We start from the raw sequence: 17,851 nt of genomic DNA on the forward strand, positions 1-17,851 counted from the left end.
TTCCCATCTCTTCTTCTCTCCCCTCTACACAGAGATGGCAGTCCTTTCCTAGGTGACCTGGCCACCAATCCTCAAAACTGTGGTCCAATAGAGAACTTTGGTGGAAGAAGGATTGCAGAGTGGTGGGAATCAATGACTGTGACAGTAGCCAAAGTCCCATTATCACACGACATCTGGTTCCCATAAGGACAGGGACTATTTCCAATGACTCCTCATCTTTTCAGTGTCTCCCCAGGGCCTTCCTGCTCTTACCTATGCCTCTTCATCCTTCCTCGGGTCATAAATATGCCCCAAAGTTCAGCCTGGTATTGCTCATCTCTCCCCATATGGTATCCTAAATGGAATTACATATGTACACATTTGAAACTCTTACGGGTTGATTTAAAAAAATTTTAAACTCTGGGGCAGAACTTGCACTTGAATCCCTATGACATGTGTTCACTCCCATTGGAGTTTTTGACAGAATTTCCCTTCCCTAACACAATCCTACATGATGAACAAACACACAAATTTCTCCCACTTTCTGTTTAGATGTTGATCCTGCTAGCTCTTTCCTTCCTATCAATAGGGGCTCATTAAGGAGTGATAGGATTGAGAGGAGAGAGTTGGCTCAGTGGTGAAGAGCACTGACTGATGTTCCAAAGGAACCAGGTTCAATTCCCAGGATGTCTGGTGTCCGATGATGCTGCAATTAAAAAAAAAAAAAAAACAAAAAAAAAAACAAAAAAACGTGGTAGGACTATTGCAGTCCTATTTCTTTAATTCTTTATTCTCTGGGTCTAGATCCCCCCTACTATGCAGTACCAGCATCATTTTCCACATATGCCCTGAAAGGGCCACAGGTTAGTAAGCTGGCTGAGGCTCCATCTTTATCTGACTAACAAATTAGGCATCTTGAGCATGAGCCTCCTTGATGAAGTCCTGACTCCTAGTTGGGTGTTAGACCCCTCAATGTGATCCAGATCTTCCTCTTTTCCTTCCCTTTCAAGCTTCTTTCTTACCCTGCCCTACCAGGACTCCTGTGCTCTGGCCATCATTTTATCCCTATATCCTCAGACCATGTTTTATAAAGCCTTACCACTTATCCTGGGGTAGGTGAAGAAGGCACTCATGCCATCTGAGATTTTTGTTTCATTTTAATGCAAACTTTAAGCCTCATCTCATACATTAAGTCTAAATCTAAGTCTTAGTAAGATCCTGGGAAATGCACATGTGCATTAAAGCAAGGAAATACTGAACACATATCTGCCCCACATCCCCTGCCTTTTTCTGTCATTGAAACTATTAATTCCCTTAAATGCAATTCATTATCTAAATGAGTCTTTCTTATTTTCTTTATTCTTTGTTTTGTTTCCTCGTCACATTGGAGACTGGGCTTCAGGATAGCCAAGATCTTGGCATACAGTGCCATGTTTCTTCATAGGCACCCAATTACTCAGTCATTGCTTACTAAATTAAGTTCTGTTTTTATTTTCTCTTGCTCCTCATTGGGTGCACCATGGCCCCCCCTTCCATCTTGTTTTCTCTCCTTTTCAGGTCTTATCTATTCATCAAATCACAAATTTTTTTTGATTTTTCGAGATAGGGTTTCTCTGTGTAGCTTTGCACCTTTCCTGGAACTCACTTGGTAGCCCAGGCTGGCCTCGAACTCACAGAGATCCGCCTGCCTCTGCCTCTCGAGTGCTGGGATTAAAGGCGTGCGCCACCACCGCCTGGTCAAATCACAAATTTTTAAAACAACAACGTTTCCTCAGTATTTCAATCACACTGCATCTCTATTCTCCTAGAACCTGTAGGATCCATCCCGACACCTCAGAGATTCCTCCCACCAGAGAAGAGAATGGGTGCAGTCTCCTACCACAAATTATGCAGTTGAGTTTTCCACACTTGGAGAAATCACAGGGTCAGCACCTCCAGGGTGCAATGGATAAGCCTCTCCCTGGGAAAACCACCTTCACGACCATGGTATCTCCCCTGCCAGGTAAGGTTTTATTTTTATTTGTTTGTTTGTTTGGTTGGTTGGTTGGTTTTTTAAGACATGGTTTTCTTGTGTAGCCCTGGATGTCCTGGAACTAGCTCTGTAGTTGACTGGCCTCTGCCTCCTGGGTGCTGGGATTGAAGGCATATGCCACAATGTCTGGTTTACCTCAAAGATTTCTTGTATGAGTATCTTGTCCATGTCTCTCCAACCAAAATATGAAGTTCAGGAAGGCAGAATCTGTAATTTTTCTATCTCCCAGAGTCTCAGGCTGGTGGATACATGCATTCATTCTTTATAAAAAGAAACAACATGCCCCCCCCAAAAAAGAGAAAAAACTAGAAATTTGAAGTTCTAGCAACTAGTCTTTTGGCAAAATCATTTTATGAGAATCCTTTCAAAGGAATGGGTTCAAATGGTCTCATAGTAAGCCATTGTGTGCTTTCCTATTGTAATTGGATAAGCGCATAATATCTATTTATTTGTTTGCTTATTTGTGTATGTTTGTGTGTATGTGCTTGTATGAACACATGTGTGCCAATGCCCATGGAGGACATTCTGGAGCTACAGTTACAGGAGTCACTAGATGTGAGTACTAGGAACCAAATCCAGATCCTCTAAAGAGCAGCAAGTACTCTTAACTACTAAGCTATCTCTCCAGGCTCATATATTTAATTTTTACAAGTTAATCACATTAATTTTTCAAATTGCATTCTCCATTTTAATGTTATTTTATGGTCTCATCAAGATTACTTTGAAATAATCTCTTATCACAGAATGAAATTTGCATCTCATGTGATGATTGGAGATTCCATTTAATCTTATAATACTGCATGTTACATGCCTACAAAATGATTCCATTAGAAAGAACCAAGCATGAGGTTCTAGCTTCCACTTTGATCTGTTAAGAAGATTTTCCTAATTTTGGATTTGCATACAACTGATTTTAACAATAGTGTGATAAGACATCCCTATTTTGAGGAACCCTGATTTTTTTTCATGTCAGTTAGGACGGGAAATCCCAGGCATGAATTTCTCCATCCCTGACCATGCTCACATTCACTGATTGCTGCACACATACCAAGAGGGCTGCTTAATCAGTCCATCCATCTTGATAAAATGCCTGGAAACACCCTGAAGAATTACACAAAGCAATAGGCACAGATACAGAGGCAGCTTAGAAATCTTCCAGCACTTAGATTAAACACCCTCTTGTGCCAATTATCCAATTCTGCTATGATTCCCACCTTCTTTCCTATCTTCAGGGTGACATTCAGAATGAAGTATCCACACACTTACACAGGATCAAATAGAGAGAGAGCCTTTGCACTTATAAACTGGAAAAAAAAATAGTTGCCATGAATATTCAGTAAAATTTTCCTAAAACTGAGATACAAGGCGGGCCGGAATCCTCAACCACTCACAGGTGACAGGTGACAGAGACACAAGCAAATATTGAGGAAACCAGAGCAGTCACGTGATCCTGCTTCTGACTGATCTGATTTGTAGCACAGGTGAGAAGAGTCCACACCTTACTAGGGACAGCCCTGCAACGGGAAGAATGATAAACAGTGGACTCTTTCATCTCGACTTTAAACTTGAATGAAACTCATCAAGGAAAATTGAGTCAGCCACCCAAAGACTTGAAAATCTTCCTTTCTGATCCTCTAGACTGAAACTGGATTTTGTGAAGTTCTGATCCATCATGCATCTAATTAGAGCATGTGCTATAATTATAAACGGGCAGTGCTGAGTCAAGTTGCTTCAAGTCTGGGTTGACTATGGGTGCTTCTCTATTTCATTATCAACCACTTATTAACCAATGCTTCTTATTAAAATTCCAGAAACATGTTAACGCTCCTTTTCTTTTCTGAGCAATATATAATGAGTACTTTCTATCAAACTCAGGGCCATAGTCTCTATGACTTCCAAAGAGGTTGTAAGATGACTCCCCAAAGCCATGGCCACTCTGCCATCAGTAGTTAAGTGACCCTCTCTCACTACCTTGCTAAGACTGGCTTCCTCATGACCCACTCATTCATTCAAGGTACTCAAATCCTTTCTTGAACTCTCTGTGATGACCTCTTATGACCTAACCTAGCTCAGCTCACTTGTCCCATTGTGTATACTTGACGTACACTTTCCTGTTGGCAGTACCAGTTTTAAACCTAAGCTAGTCTGGAGAACTGAAGCTAGAGGTGAAGGCATTCACCTCCCATCTACACCTTCCATGTAGATTGCTACTCGGTAGCGTGAGAAAGATGATCACTGTCCAACTGTCTACAGTAAGAGCAGAGGGGAAATGTAGATTGCTACTCGGTAGTGTGAGAAAGATGATCACTGTCCAACTGTCTACAGCAAGAGCAGAGGGGAAAGTGGTTCAAACACAGGAAAAGAAAAACAGGGTTTGTCTTTCTAAAGGGCAGGAACTATTTTTTAATTTACATCTGAAACATAGGTGTTTTCTCTCTGTCTGTCTGTCTGTCTGTCTGTCTATCTGTCTGTCTGTCTCTCTCTCTCTCTCTCTCTCTCTCTCTCTCTCTCTCTCTCACACACACACACACACACACACACACACACACACACACACACACACACAACACATACACATTTGGAACAGTGACTCAGATTGGTAGGCAGGACTGTGGGGCATTCTCTTGATTAATTATTGATGTGGGAGGGCCAAGCCCAATCTGAGTAATGCCATCCATGGGCAGGTAGGTGGTCCTGGGTGGTATAAGAAAGCAAATAAGTACAGCATTGGTAATAGGCCAATAAGTGTTATTCCTCACAGCCTCTGCTTCAGGTCCTACCTCAACTTCCCTTTGTGATGGACTGCAGTCTGTAAGACGAGATCAACCCTTTCCCCTCCAGGTTGCTTTTTGGCCATGTTTATCATAGCAATAGACTAATACAACTTTCAAAGAGTAGTAGCTGAGTATAGCAATTTGAGCTATAGGCCTTGAAGAGCCCTGGACAATCAGATTCTATTTTTTATTCTTTTTCCAAAAGATGTCATCTGACCTTTACCAAAATAATTTAGACTATCATTTTAAATTGATCATAAGGTGCAGAATTCTTTATTCTAATTTATTAGTGTGTGTGTGTGTGTGTGTGTGTGTGTGTGTGTGTACACAAACATGCCATAGCATGTATGGGAGGTCAGAAGACAACTTTCAGGATTCAGTTCTCCCCTTCCCCCATGTCTTCTGGGAATCACACTCTGGTCGCTAGGCTTTCTTGGCAAGTGATTTACCTACTGAACCATGTCCCAGTCCATCTGGTGCACAGTCTTTAACTCCTCAGAGAACTCCTGTTGAACTGGGTCTCAGTGTTAACAAATGATTAAAAATCAAAAGAGAACTTCCAAACTGGAAGATCTTAGAGACCAATTATAAGTCACAGTAAAAGTGTGGCTGATGTCAGTAGCTGCCACCACCTGCAAACCCAAATCTTGCTCAGTGAGGAGAGAGCAAGAAACACACTGAAGAGTTTTGCCCTGAGAGAGTCGAAGTCACTACCATCATGAAAATACCCGCTTGACCTAACTTGGAGCCCAGTCTACCTGCAACAGTAAATCAGTTCCCTGCTCTGATCAGTGTGATGCATGAGGAGAATCTGTTCTCTGCTTTAGACTAGGAACAACTCCTAGGGCTTGGGGGAGGCTCCACAGAGAAGAAGGTGAGAAAAGAGAAAAGGACTAGACATCTCAGTGGCCAGTAGCATCCTTCTTGAACTTCATGCTGGGGGAGGATTACCAAGACAAGCAAGTCATGTGATCTGGTTTAAGGTCATTTTACATATGCACATGTATTTCTCTTTTCTGTGTGTTACTCTGAATGATCTGAAAAGATTCTAATTACTCAACTCCCATTATTCTTTGGCTTCATATACTCTCCTCTGGATTGTCTCTGCATACCCTTGGTCCTGCAGGACTCCAGTGATGATTCATTGAGAACGGCCTTCTCCCACCCTCTGGAAAGACCTTGCCTCTGGCTCTTCTCTGACCTTGCTTGTCTTCTTCCTAATATTTTCACCATTGGACACATTAAACACCTAATTGTTGCCGTATTTCTCTAACTACAAAATAAGCTGAGAGGTCTTCATTGAAGTTCAAAGGCTCCTTCATAGGGAAGCCCAATCAGCACTAGGAAGCAGTGAAGCATGGGGTCGGGGTGCTCATTTGTAATCCTAGCACTTGGGAGGCTGGGGCAGGAGGATCAAGAGTTCAAGGATAGTCTGGGCTACATAGTGAGTTCCATTCCTGTCTGGACAGCAAAACTGTATAACAAAACCCTGTCCTACACAAAACATAAAACAACAACAGCAGCAAAGATAAGTAATGAGCTAAAGGAATCAAGCTCTGAGACTCCAAGGCTAAACACCAACTGGCCTTGCTTGCTTCCAGCAATGACATGTGCCTTTTCTGATCCAGAGATGGTAGTCTGTGCTCAGATGCCTACAGATCATTAGTATACAGCAAGAAGAGGAAGAGGATCCGAAAGAATAACGGAGACAGGTCCGCTCCAGGAGCCAGCTCCAGCCACCTCATAGGAACAGGGAAGAAAATGGGCAAAGACTTGACTCATCTCCCAAGGCTCTGGAGCTCCCTTTGGCCTCCAGTTCAACAGAATGCTTTCACCTTGGTGTCAATGGGAGCTCCCTCTACTGCCGACCTCTAAGGCAAACACTGAGGGACAATTTCAAGGCTGCCTATGTGTGGCTCCTGTCTGCAGGTCATTCATCTGCATTCTTGACTCTAAAACAGTGGCTATGCAGTGCTATGTTAGAGACACTGTTATTCACAACTGGTTCTGAGGTTTATTACAAATAAGTTGTTACTCCATAAGAACTGAAGACCAATGTTCGTAAGTTGTTTTCTTGTTAACTGATTATATTGCTTTTGACAGGAACGATGTCATTATGTTATCCAACTTGCATTCTTACAGACACCCTTGAACTAGAGGGGAAAGGGATTGGGATAACATACAGCAAATTAGAAATATCCTACCTATAAAATATATGCTGCACCCTAACATCATTTCTTATGTCTACCATGGCAGAATATAAAAAGGCTGAGAGCAGTTGGTTTAAAATTATCCCTGTAAGAGCGTGTAATGTTTTCCATTAAACTGGGACTAGCAATTTTAATTATATATAAATTTAGTCCCATTAAATAGAAAGAAATGCCTTGGCTTGAAGTCAAGTCAGAACACTTAGTCTCAACTATAAGGTCGCTGAAAAAAAAATTCCCTAATACTTTTCCAACTTCATCTCCTATTCTAGACTTCTGATTTCCTCTAGCAGCTTACAGGTTTTACCCTTCATATTTTTATATCCAAGCCTTTGCTCAGGATATACCTTACTCCCAGAATCCATTGCTCCTTTCTTCACCTCTAATTTTAATCCAGGTAGACTTTGAAGGTTAAAGCCTCATTTTCATTTCAAATGTAAACCTTCCTCCACCACCATGGTCCACAGTGATCTTTTGTAGATGTTCTGGAATTATGCTTTACATCAAGTGTTTGGTGGGTGGTCTTACTGGGCACCTGCCTCATTGTGTAGTAGACAGGACACCACAGGCTAAATATGGAGTCTGAGTGCTTCTGAAAAGTACAAAAGGTGGAACAATATAAATGTTGCTAGAACCTTTTATATAGCTCTTCAGCTGACCCCAGAAGTCACTTTCAACTTGATGAGACAATTCATAAATCCTAGCGCTTCCTGATCTTAGATATCTGCACCTCAGCCTGCCCCAGGGAGTGTTCTTAACCTGTAAACCAGACAGACCAGAAATGTCAAGGAGTTAAGCCTCTTAAGATCAATCTTCAATCAAGGAAGGTGATCGTTAGTAGATCAGTACTTCATCTCCCTCTCTTCTTAGTGGAAAAGTACCAAGATATATTCCACACGGTCCCTCAGAACATTCCTACCATCATTCAACCCTAACTATTCACAGCGATGGTGTGTTTGGTTACTCTCTTTCCTTCTTCTGTAGAATTTACAGGATAAATGTGTCTCCAAAGTTCATATGCTCCAATGTCTACAGAAGAGAAGAAGGGTCACTGGATGACACAACTAGCTGCCTCGTCACAATTGTGTCTCCAGAATGGCACTGAAATCTGACTACCCCAGAATCTGATGCTGGGAAACAGCATACATGCACACAAGTGAGAAGTAGGCACAGGTTCTCATGCAAATTCCTTTATTTTTCCACCGACAACTTCATGGTCACCAAGTTGGAATGAAAGAGAGATAACAGAAGACAGAATTATCAAAATCTTTCCCTCCAGTCAGGTATGTGTGTCTTTTTATGCCAGTCACCCAAGAATCAAACTGAAACTAGAGTCTGATGTGGCTTATGGGGGGAGGGGTGTTTGGATGGATAATGCTCAGAAGAATCATCTAGAACATTCCAAAAGGAAAAGCATTTCAGCATTCCAAATAATACACTGGGTTACACCAGGTTGGAAGATAGTTTTCTGAAGGACTTGGAGATCTATGGCCATTCAACTCGGTGATATGGACCCTAGCTGAAGAACTGTTGACATTAGTGGCTTCTAGGGGACCCATTTTCTTTAGGAGGATGGTTTCTGGTAGATTGGCCATGCTCCGATAGATGGCTCCACACTCACGTGTATATAGGCAGCACTAATTAGACTCAAAAGTCATAAAAAAAAAAGTATGAAATTTAGGAGACATGGCACTGAGTGTGGGGGCACCAGGAAGGTATTGGAAAGGGGAGTTGTTGGTAAATAAATGAAATTACATTGTACACATGAAATTCTTAAAGAACAAATTATATGTATAACATATACATATACAAATAATGCATATACATACATACATGCATAGCCCGGCAGAGACATTAAAATTTGCCACTTACAAATAAGCAACATGGCAGATAGGACTGATCCTTTGTTATCCTGCTTCCTGGTGCCATATTGAAATCCGCATGAGTATTAAAAGTCTCTCATCCTCCTCATGCTGTGAAACGCCATCCTCTTCAAACACCAGCATGACCCACACCACCACTGAGAGCAAAGCTACCTGGAAGCTTGCTCTTTGAAAAAGGTTACGAACAATGCAAGAAGTCAGGCTGGTAGTGGAGATTTGGAAACTCACTCAAGAATAGTGTTTCTGCTTACTTGTTGTTTTCAGTGTTAAGAGTTCCTGTCAGAATGTGTGGAGAGTGAAAGACTTAGTAGCACTCAGCCCTAAACTGAATGTCTTCATCAAAGCCTTCCCCTCAAGGCTTGGGACCTATGAAGAAGAGGAAGCAGAAAGATGGTAAGAAGCAGAAGTGATGGATGACTCCAAGGAAATAGTGTCTTCCAGACACTACAGGACTGATGTACATATGAACCCACAGAGACTGTGGCAGCATGTAGAGACTCAAGCCAGACCAGGTCCCAATGCTTCCAGAGGGGGAAGTGGACATGGCTCCCACATCTAACCAAGAAGCTGTCTGCAACTGATACTCACCTACAAAGGAAAAATTAGCCTTCTCCGGCAGAGTCTCACTGGGTATATCAACCACACTTTAGTGCAGGTGCTATGTCCGGGAGCAGATAGCCAACACAAAACAAACTCAATGGTGTTTTTGTAGACTTTTGTCTCATCTTGCTTTGTTTAGGCATTTTCCTCCTATTGGCCTTTGCTTGTTTACTTTTATTTCCATTTTGTGTTTTTGTGAGGGTTTTCTTTTTTACGTGTTTATTGATTGGTTGTTTGTTTTAAAGAAAGGAGAGAAAAATGCGTAAAGTAGGGTGGAGAGAAAGGTGGGGGGGATCTGGGAGGAGTTGGGAGACAGGAAAAACTTGATCAATATATATTGCATTAAAAATTTTTTAATTAAAAATGGAATTCCTTTAGCATAGTAACTGGACCACAAAAGCAGAGTAAATGTTTCTTCTGGCCAGTGCAGGTATGATGGACTCCAAGTTAGTTACTTTACTAAATTAGCATAATCCTTATACCCACAGGGAGTGTAATTCTCACCCTTCATCAAGAAAAATTCTCTTTGCAACAAATGGAGACCATTATAGAAAACCACAAATTGGATTAAAAACTCAAAAAAAAAAAAAAATGCAGAATCTAGTCCCAACTGATAGATCTACTCAACTCCTGTTCCTAAGGCTCAGTGACCACATCAGAAGAGGAGCTAGAAAGAGTAAGTTTTCTGTGAGAATGCGTTTCCTAGAAATGACAGAGAAGCTATACCCTGAAATCTAACCAACATTAAGCTCTGAACAAGGGTGGTATCAATAGACCTGCTAAAATAGAAGAGAGAAACCTTACCAAGTCTCAACTCTAGACCAAGAACTATAGGCAACTAAGAAATGCTGAGAGAGGAAAAACAGTCCTCCCCAGGGAAGAGCTCACCAATCGCTAATCAGTCCTCCCCAGGGAAAAGCACACCAATCGCTAATCCAACACCAAGTGAGCAGCCCTGAAAACAGCACATATAAGTAACATCACATGGTTGTAGTTATATATTTAGAAATGAATATATATGTATGCATATACACAATACATAACAACAATTAAAGAAGAATTTGAGAGAGAGAAAGAGGTGGTACGTAGGAGGGATTGGAGAGTGGAAGGGGAAAGGAGTAATTGATGTAGTTATTTCTTAATCTCAAAAATTAAGAAAAATATGATAAGAATCACATTAAAGTAAAAAATATATTGGGTTACTTAAATGCCAGCTTCTTGGCTGCCTTGGAGAATTTCATGAGAAGAAATGATTTAAAAAAAAAAAGCCTGAGATTACTCTCATTAAGTGTTTATCACTTGCTTTAAAAGGAATGCAAAGGAATAATTTTGGCCAAAAATATCACTAATAAATCACTAATGAATAAGTTTTTGCTTTCTTCCCTTTCAGAAGTTTTGCTTGGTCAGCCTGTTAAAGTACCACCAGTAAGCGCTTCACCAGACTTTATGGGGTTTCTTTTCCTTTTAATTAACTTTAAAATCTTATTAGCCAAATTATTAGCAGTATGTTACAAGGCACTGAGACTACAGTTGTAAATGTATCTTTATTAAAAAGACACTGTCATGAGTTAAGAAACTTCCAGCATTATTATAAACTCCATCAAGGCTAGGGAGATAATTCCGTTTGCAAATTGGTCCCAATTCAAACTTGGCAAAGGAATGCAAATTAGGTTTGAATTAATTTGCTGCTCCCCTCCCATTCTTCTCTCAAAACATGTAATTTCTGTTGGCAATTAGCTTCCATAGACTTTAAGCTGGTACTTAGGAAGGTGTACCAACTCATAAAATAAGAACTGAAGTTGTGATGTTATTTCAACTTAGAAAAAGATGTATGGAGGAAGAGAAATATGCTTTGAGATGTATTATCCTTCCTAAGGTATTCATAAACAACCCTAAATTTTGCCCAGCTTGAATAGCTAGGATACTGTAGACCGTTCTCAGTTTTACAAACCCAGGATTTCTAGGAGTAAGAATGGGTTTGTCATATACCCAGCCCCCAACAATATTCTAAATATAGGCTCAGCTTACCTCTGTCCACAGCTGTTCAAGTCTAATGGTTTTACCAAAAGCTCCACAGCGGGTGCCTTTATTGAAAATGGAAGTATATCTTCAGGTGCAGAATATTTTGCAGGTCTTTTGCAAAGTGAGAATAAAAGCCACTGGCAAGGCAAAAAGCTCTGGGGACCTATTGGTTCTAATCCGGGTTCACAGAACATCTGATCCAAAACCAAACCGCAGGACTGCAGCTCTGCCAGCCTCCTTTGACAGCTCTGGCATGTTCTCCAGTCATTCTCAATGCTAGAATGCTTCACACCATTTGCAGGGTGCCAGAAAATACGGAGTCTCTGGCATTACCTGGGGGTTCAGCTACAGTATGCCTCCAATTGAACACCTGCACTGAGACTTGGGGAGTGTCTGAGGAAGGAGTCCTTAGATACCACTGCCACAGAGACAGTTCAGCTGGAGAGAGTGTTCACAGTAAAATTCTTGGCATGGAAGCATGAGGACCTGAATTTGAGCTAACTATAAAAGAAGCCAGAAGTTATGAAGCTTATTCCATGTCCTTTTTTTTTTCCTTCCAAGGAATTTCATGTCTCACTTCTGAGACTGCCCCCTCCATGGGTGGTGCTTTTCTATTCTTCCTTTCCTTAGGTGGGGGTGGAATGCTGGTGTTAGCAGTGCCTGTTCTGAAGAGAAATTCTAGTGGTCACAAATACTATTGTTATTTTCATTGCATATCTAGCCATTGGAAGCAATGTGTTAAGTTACAACGGGTTAAGCTACACTATGTTCCTGAATTCTTAAGTGCCTCGGACAAGTCTTTTAATCTCTGTCATCCTGAGTGTGCTCATTTATAGAAAACAACTAATGATGGTTAAAGATTTCAAGTATAAAGGTTTTTTCTTTAAAAAAATCATAGGATTGTCATATAGCATCTAACATGTTTGTAGAAGTACCAAATCAACTTATTATGACAATTGCGTAGAAACAATTAGTAAGCATTGCATGAACATGATGGAAGAGAAAGAAGCAATAGCTCTCCACTGTGTTGATCTTCCCCACTGGGGGACATGCAAATGTGAAGAAAATTTGATTATACAACTGGAACACTAGGAGGCTGTTACTATCATCTAGAATATAGGGACTGGGACACTATGAAATAGCTTACACTGTATAGAATTGTTTCTAAGTACAAAGAATTATCTTGCCCTGATTGTCAATATTTCCAAGGCTGGGAAACTAGTTAAGGTGTGGGGACACATGAAGGACATGCCACAGGAATTGAGAAGTATGACGTTCAACTACAATTCATGTGTTTAGATTTTTCTGGATTTGTGTTCATTTACAATTCAAGAAGTAGTTGAATGCAAGAATGCTTACACTACTCAGGAAAACCAACAGCCATTGCTTTCTACTATACATATCCACACACACACAATTTCAAATCTAGGTTTCGTGACTGAGTGCAAACATGCACTGTCTTGTCTCTCTGAGTCTGCCTTCTTTCACTTAACACAGTATTTTCCATTTGCATCCATTTTCCTAAAAATGCCATGATTTCATTTTTCTTTATGGGTGCATAAAATTCCACATTATGTTTTCTTTATCCATTCATATGTTAATGGACATCTAAGCTGGCCTATCGCCTGTGAAGAGTGCAATAAACATGGATGTGCTACTATGTCTGTGGTATGTTGGCTTGGACTCTAAGACGCTAAGTCTCAGAGTCTTTGGGACCATGTATCCAAGAGCTGGGTAAATATTTTCTACACAACCCAGTTCCTATCTGTACAAAGACCACACCTGCTTTGATACTGACTTTAAAAAATTCATCTAGTTAGGGATGTGCATTCTCTGCTAGGCCACATTGTCTATCTTCAGCAAAGTGTCTACTTGAAAAATAACAAACCTGTGTGCCTTTAAAAACAGTATGCAGCTGTACCTGGCTACCAAGACCTCCCATCCCCCAGACTCAGAGAATGTGTTACTCTCAAAGAAACTTCTTTTTGTAACAGGTGGAGACTATTGCAGAGATCCACAATTGGTAAAAATGCAGAGAACAAAGACCTGTGGGTACCAACCCCAAATGATCCATCTGCAATGTAACCCCTACACCAAAGACTCAGAGTGAATCGTGGAAGAGGTGACAGAAGGATTGTAAGAACCATTGTCCTAGGCATGACAGACGAAATACACCGATGAACTCTCAACAATATGGTTACCTGAACAATGCCAGCATAATGACACCACCAGGTGACATGTCAGTGTGGACAAGACAAATCCCACATGGTCCCACTCCTATAGGCAGTCCATGGCTGCCGAGAGAGTGACAATCAGTTTCTTCCAGGAATAAACTCCCACAGAGGCTGTCCAGTCCCAAGCGGCCAGCCCTGGATGCATGTATACATGAACAACACTAAATGTATATGCATGTTTCCATAACAATGAAAGAAGAGACCATGAATGTGAGAGGAGTTGGAGGACAGGAGGGAGGAGTGGGAGTGATCTGGATACAGTGCTCATGTCCAAAGTCCTCAAAAAGAAGAAAAAAAATAAATAAAAGCTACAAAATGTACTGGTACTTGTGACTTGGAGCACCTCTTGAAATGATCGTTGTCTTTATTCCCTGCCCTTGTTCAGTGAGATGGCAAAAAAAAAAAAAATGTTAAATTGTTGTTTGCTTTGGTATATACTTGACATTTTCAAAGTGTAAGCTAAATAATCCAATCAAAAATTGGGGGGAAGTATGTCACTGAGGGTGGGCTTTGAGGTTTCCAAAGGCATTTCAAATTAGCTTTCCCAACTTCCCATTTGCAGTGTGAAAGGCAATTCCTCAGCCTTCAGCTTCCAGCTGTAGCTGCCATGATGCTGACAGACTCCTATGCCTCTAGAGCTGTAAGCTCAGAATCAGCCCCTCCTTCTAAGTTACCTGGGCTGTGGTGTTTTATCACAGCAACAGAAATGTAACTGTGCAAAATTAGAAGGGAAAAAAAAACTGAGTCCTTATTCTGTGCTTGACAGTGTGCATGCCTTGGAGTAAAAGACAGTGATCACTTTGGCAGCCTGAGCATGAACTTCTAAGACAGCTACATGTGTGGCAGAATATGTTGGCTCAGAAAGCAAGACTTCCTTTCTCCCTCGGAGACTAAGAAAACCTCTTCCCGAGTGCTAAGGAAGGAACTCTCCACAGTCATCTTCAGTGGCCATTTGTAACTGCACTTTGTGGATGGGGTGGCAGTTTATCAAGCAGCAAGCTTACATCTCTGCTCTCATCCTACAGAAGTGAAGGGGGAACACAGGGATGAGATGTGACTTCAGTAAGCTTGCTGCAGAATAATGTGTTAGTTCCTAGTTTATCGTGGATGTATTTCTCGTCTAGAATTGGGCAAAATGGAGCCAAGTGTTCTTGTACTAGGGCCTGGTTGCTCTTTTTTTCCATCACCACCACTGTAACCTCACGGTCCTGGCATGAGCCTCTGTTGGAAACAGTCATCCTGATACAGGCCATTTCTTTGATTTGCCCTCTACCCTTTTCAAAGATCTTTCTCCCAACACAAGGAGCGGGAAACCCACAATGATGCTCTCACCATCCCAAAGGCCTTTTGCAATGTCAAACCCACCTCGCCTTCCAGCTTATCTCCTCTGTGTGTCTCACATCGTTCAGCACACACCATTTGCTCCAGTGTCTGGATATTTCTCACACTGGACACTTGCTTTTGCCTAAATGCATGATTTTTTGTGCCCGTGTGCTGTGGCTCATGCTTATTCAGTCCCATGATCTCCCAGCTTAGCAAAAGCCATTGTTTCAAATTCTACAATCACAGCCTTTTCTGTGGTCTTTCATTGTGTAGGGTGTACTTCCTAGCAGACCTGTCCAACTGGTAGCCAAAGCTAGCTAGGGATGCAACTCAACACTACATCATGAACTCACATGAAACCTTGTCAGATTTTTCACCATTTATTGTGTGGTTGCCAGGGGTGAATTTCGTTGATAACAAAGTCATGTCACAATGTCCAAAAGACGGTACACACCTGTGGGAATATGCGAGCTAGGTGGTGTAGCACAGGGGACAGAGGCTCATTTCTGACCTGCTACCATTCAGTAATGTATATGTAACTACAACCCAAGGAAAGGAGTAGGGCTTAAAAGGCACACAGTGTCATTGGTGCTGAGATCTGACTCACAGTAAGGTGGACAGGCTCGGGGGCCAGCCCCACAACAGTAGGAAACAGTGTGGACAGGAGCTCCAGGGCAGAAGCATGTGCTTCCAGAAATTATAAAGAGGCCCATGTGCCTGAAGGGAATGAGCCAGGAGGGGAGAGCGCCGTGTGAGAGAGAATCAAACCCATAAAGCCTGGTGGGCCCCAGAGACTCCCATCTCTATCTTATGAGCAATCCGGAGGCATTGAGCAATTTTATCACTGGGAACAAGAAGGTTCTATTTGCATTTTATAAAAAAAAATTTGAGCTTCTGTGTAGAAACTAAATTAGAACAAGGCCAGAGGGGATATGGGGGCTCCTAGGAGAAGATTATGTGTGAGAGAAACTGAGACAGGGAGAAGCAGAGCAGGTAGGGAAATAGAAACAGATTCAAACTAAAATTGTTTCCAGGACTTCTAAGACCAAAACAGACCAAGCGCTCCCGTACTTGGGTGTATATTTTAAAAAATAGTGTCATCAGAAAATTATGATTACTCTACGGAATTTATCACAAAATTAAGTAGTTCAAATGAGACTCATTGCGTTTTACTGTGCAAGAGAAAGCAAAGGGCTGAAATACATATGTGCAGGGCTTTTAGAAAAGTTCTTAAACACAAAAATAAAAATCACACAGCTTTAAAATCAGACGGCTGTCATCTTTTATAGCAGCCTTTTCCATATGCATTGCATGGAACACATAACCCACCTCTACCTCCTCTGATTTACATACACACACACACACACACACACACACACACACACACACACACACACACACACACACCACAAAGTGCCATCTTGCTTCTGTCTACTCTCAAATCATGTCTCTTCACCATTTGTCTCTGGTGGTAGATACAACTGTAAGTTCACAGTTTGATCATTGTAGTTACCCACATTTATGTCACCATCACTGCCATCTACTTCTAGAACATTCTCAACACCCCAAAGAGAAACACTACAGCTGTTAGTACTCACTGCTTACTTATTTCCTTCTACTCCTGGCCTACGTAAACTTTAATCTACTTTACAAAGTATGAGTCTACTGATGTGGGGAATATAAATAGTATTAGACAATATTCAACCCATTTTTACTGATTTCTTTCATTCATTGTCCTATTTTCAAGGTTTATTGATGGTAGAATATGTACCAGGACTTCACCCCTTTTGTTACCAAGTATCTTAGTGCATGGCAATGCTGCCTGTATTTATTCACTCATCAGCTGATGCACATTTGAGTTTCTGCTTCCTAGTATTATGAATGAAGCCAAGAACAATAGTGTGGATGTGTGTGCTCATTCTCTTGGTTATTCCTGGGTGGGGGTGGGGGTTGTTGCTGGGTCATGTGGGACCTCTGCAACCTTCTGAAGAGATGCTGGACTGTTTCCCAGAGCAACCACTCCTTTCTCATTTTTATTAACAGTGCACGGGTATTCTAATCTCTGCAGAAGCCGGTCAACATCTGTTGCCCTCTTCCTTTTTATTCTAGCCATCCCAGCGTGTCTACCAGAGAGCTCCTCTCAGCTGGGTTTGCATTTCTCTGGTGGCTCCTGGTGTTGGCTTCCACATACTAACAAATCACTTACGCTCCTTCTGAGGAAAAAAATATATCAATTCAGATCTGTTGTGCATTTTTCATATTGTATTTCTCTTGTTGGAGTTGTGTTGTTTATATATTTTAGATACAGATGCGTGGTAGAACCAGCTTTCTCTCGTCCCATGAGTTGTCATTTCACGTTCTTGATGAGGGGCCTTAATGAACAAGAAGATAATTCAAAAGTCCCATCCTAGATGATTTAACATTTTGTTTCTTATGTTCTCCTTCATTATTTTTTTTATTTAAAAACTAACTCTAATGAAACTATAGGATCATACATCTGAATTGCATGTCAATTTTTTTTTGTATTTTCTCCCTCCAAACAAGAGGGAAACTCAAGTACCCTTTCTCTTCAGGACTTTGTAGTCATTTTCTTAACATTTGTGTTCCTTCCTCCAAGTTCAAAGACTATAACTACTGTCAGCCACTCTATCTTTAGCAAAGGCAATTAAGGAACATTATTCAGGCTTATCAGTTCTCTGTCATTTTATTAGCTCAGGCAATTAGAAGAACTTATCATTTTTAAAAATCACATAATTATTGACTATCACAGCCCTGTTACTGAGAAAGGTGATGGCTT

General features: G+C 41.2%; 1 non-coding gene across 1 annotated transcript; it reads right to left on the bottom strand.

The window, feature by feature from the left end:
• Positions 1 to 1,829: 1,829 nt before the first annotated feature.
• On the bottom strand, positions 1,830 to 1,989 carry LOC128118048 (U1 spliceosomal RNA). The gene has a single exon (XR_008220975.1). It is a non-coding gene; the product is annotated as a U1 spliceosomal RNA (small nuclear RNA).
• Positions 1,990 to 17,851: the final 15,862 nt, after the last annotated feature.

The sequence above is a fragment of the Peromyscus californicus genome, unplaced genomic scaffold (assembly GCF_007827085.1).
Source record: "Peromyscus californicus insignis strain IS unplaced genomic scaffold, ASM782708v3 Scaffold_21__1_contigs__length_65335640, whole genome shotgun sequence".
In the NCBI taxonomy this organism is placed as follows: Eukaryota; Metazoa; Chordata; class Mammalia; order Rodentia; family Cricetidae; genus Peromyscus; species Peromyscus californicus.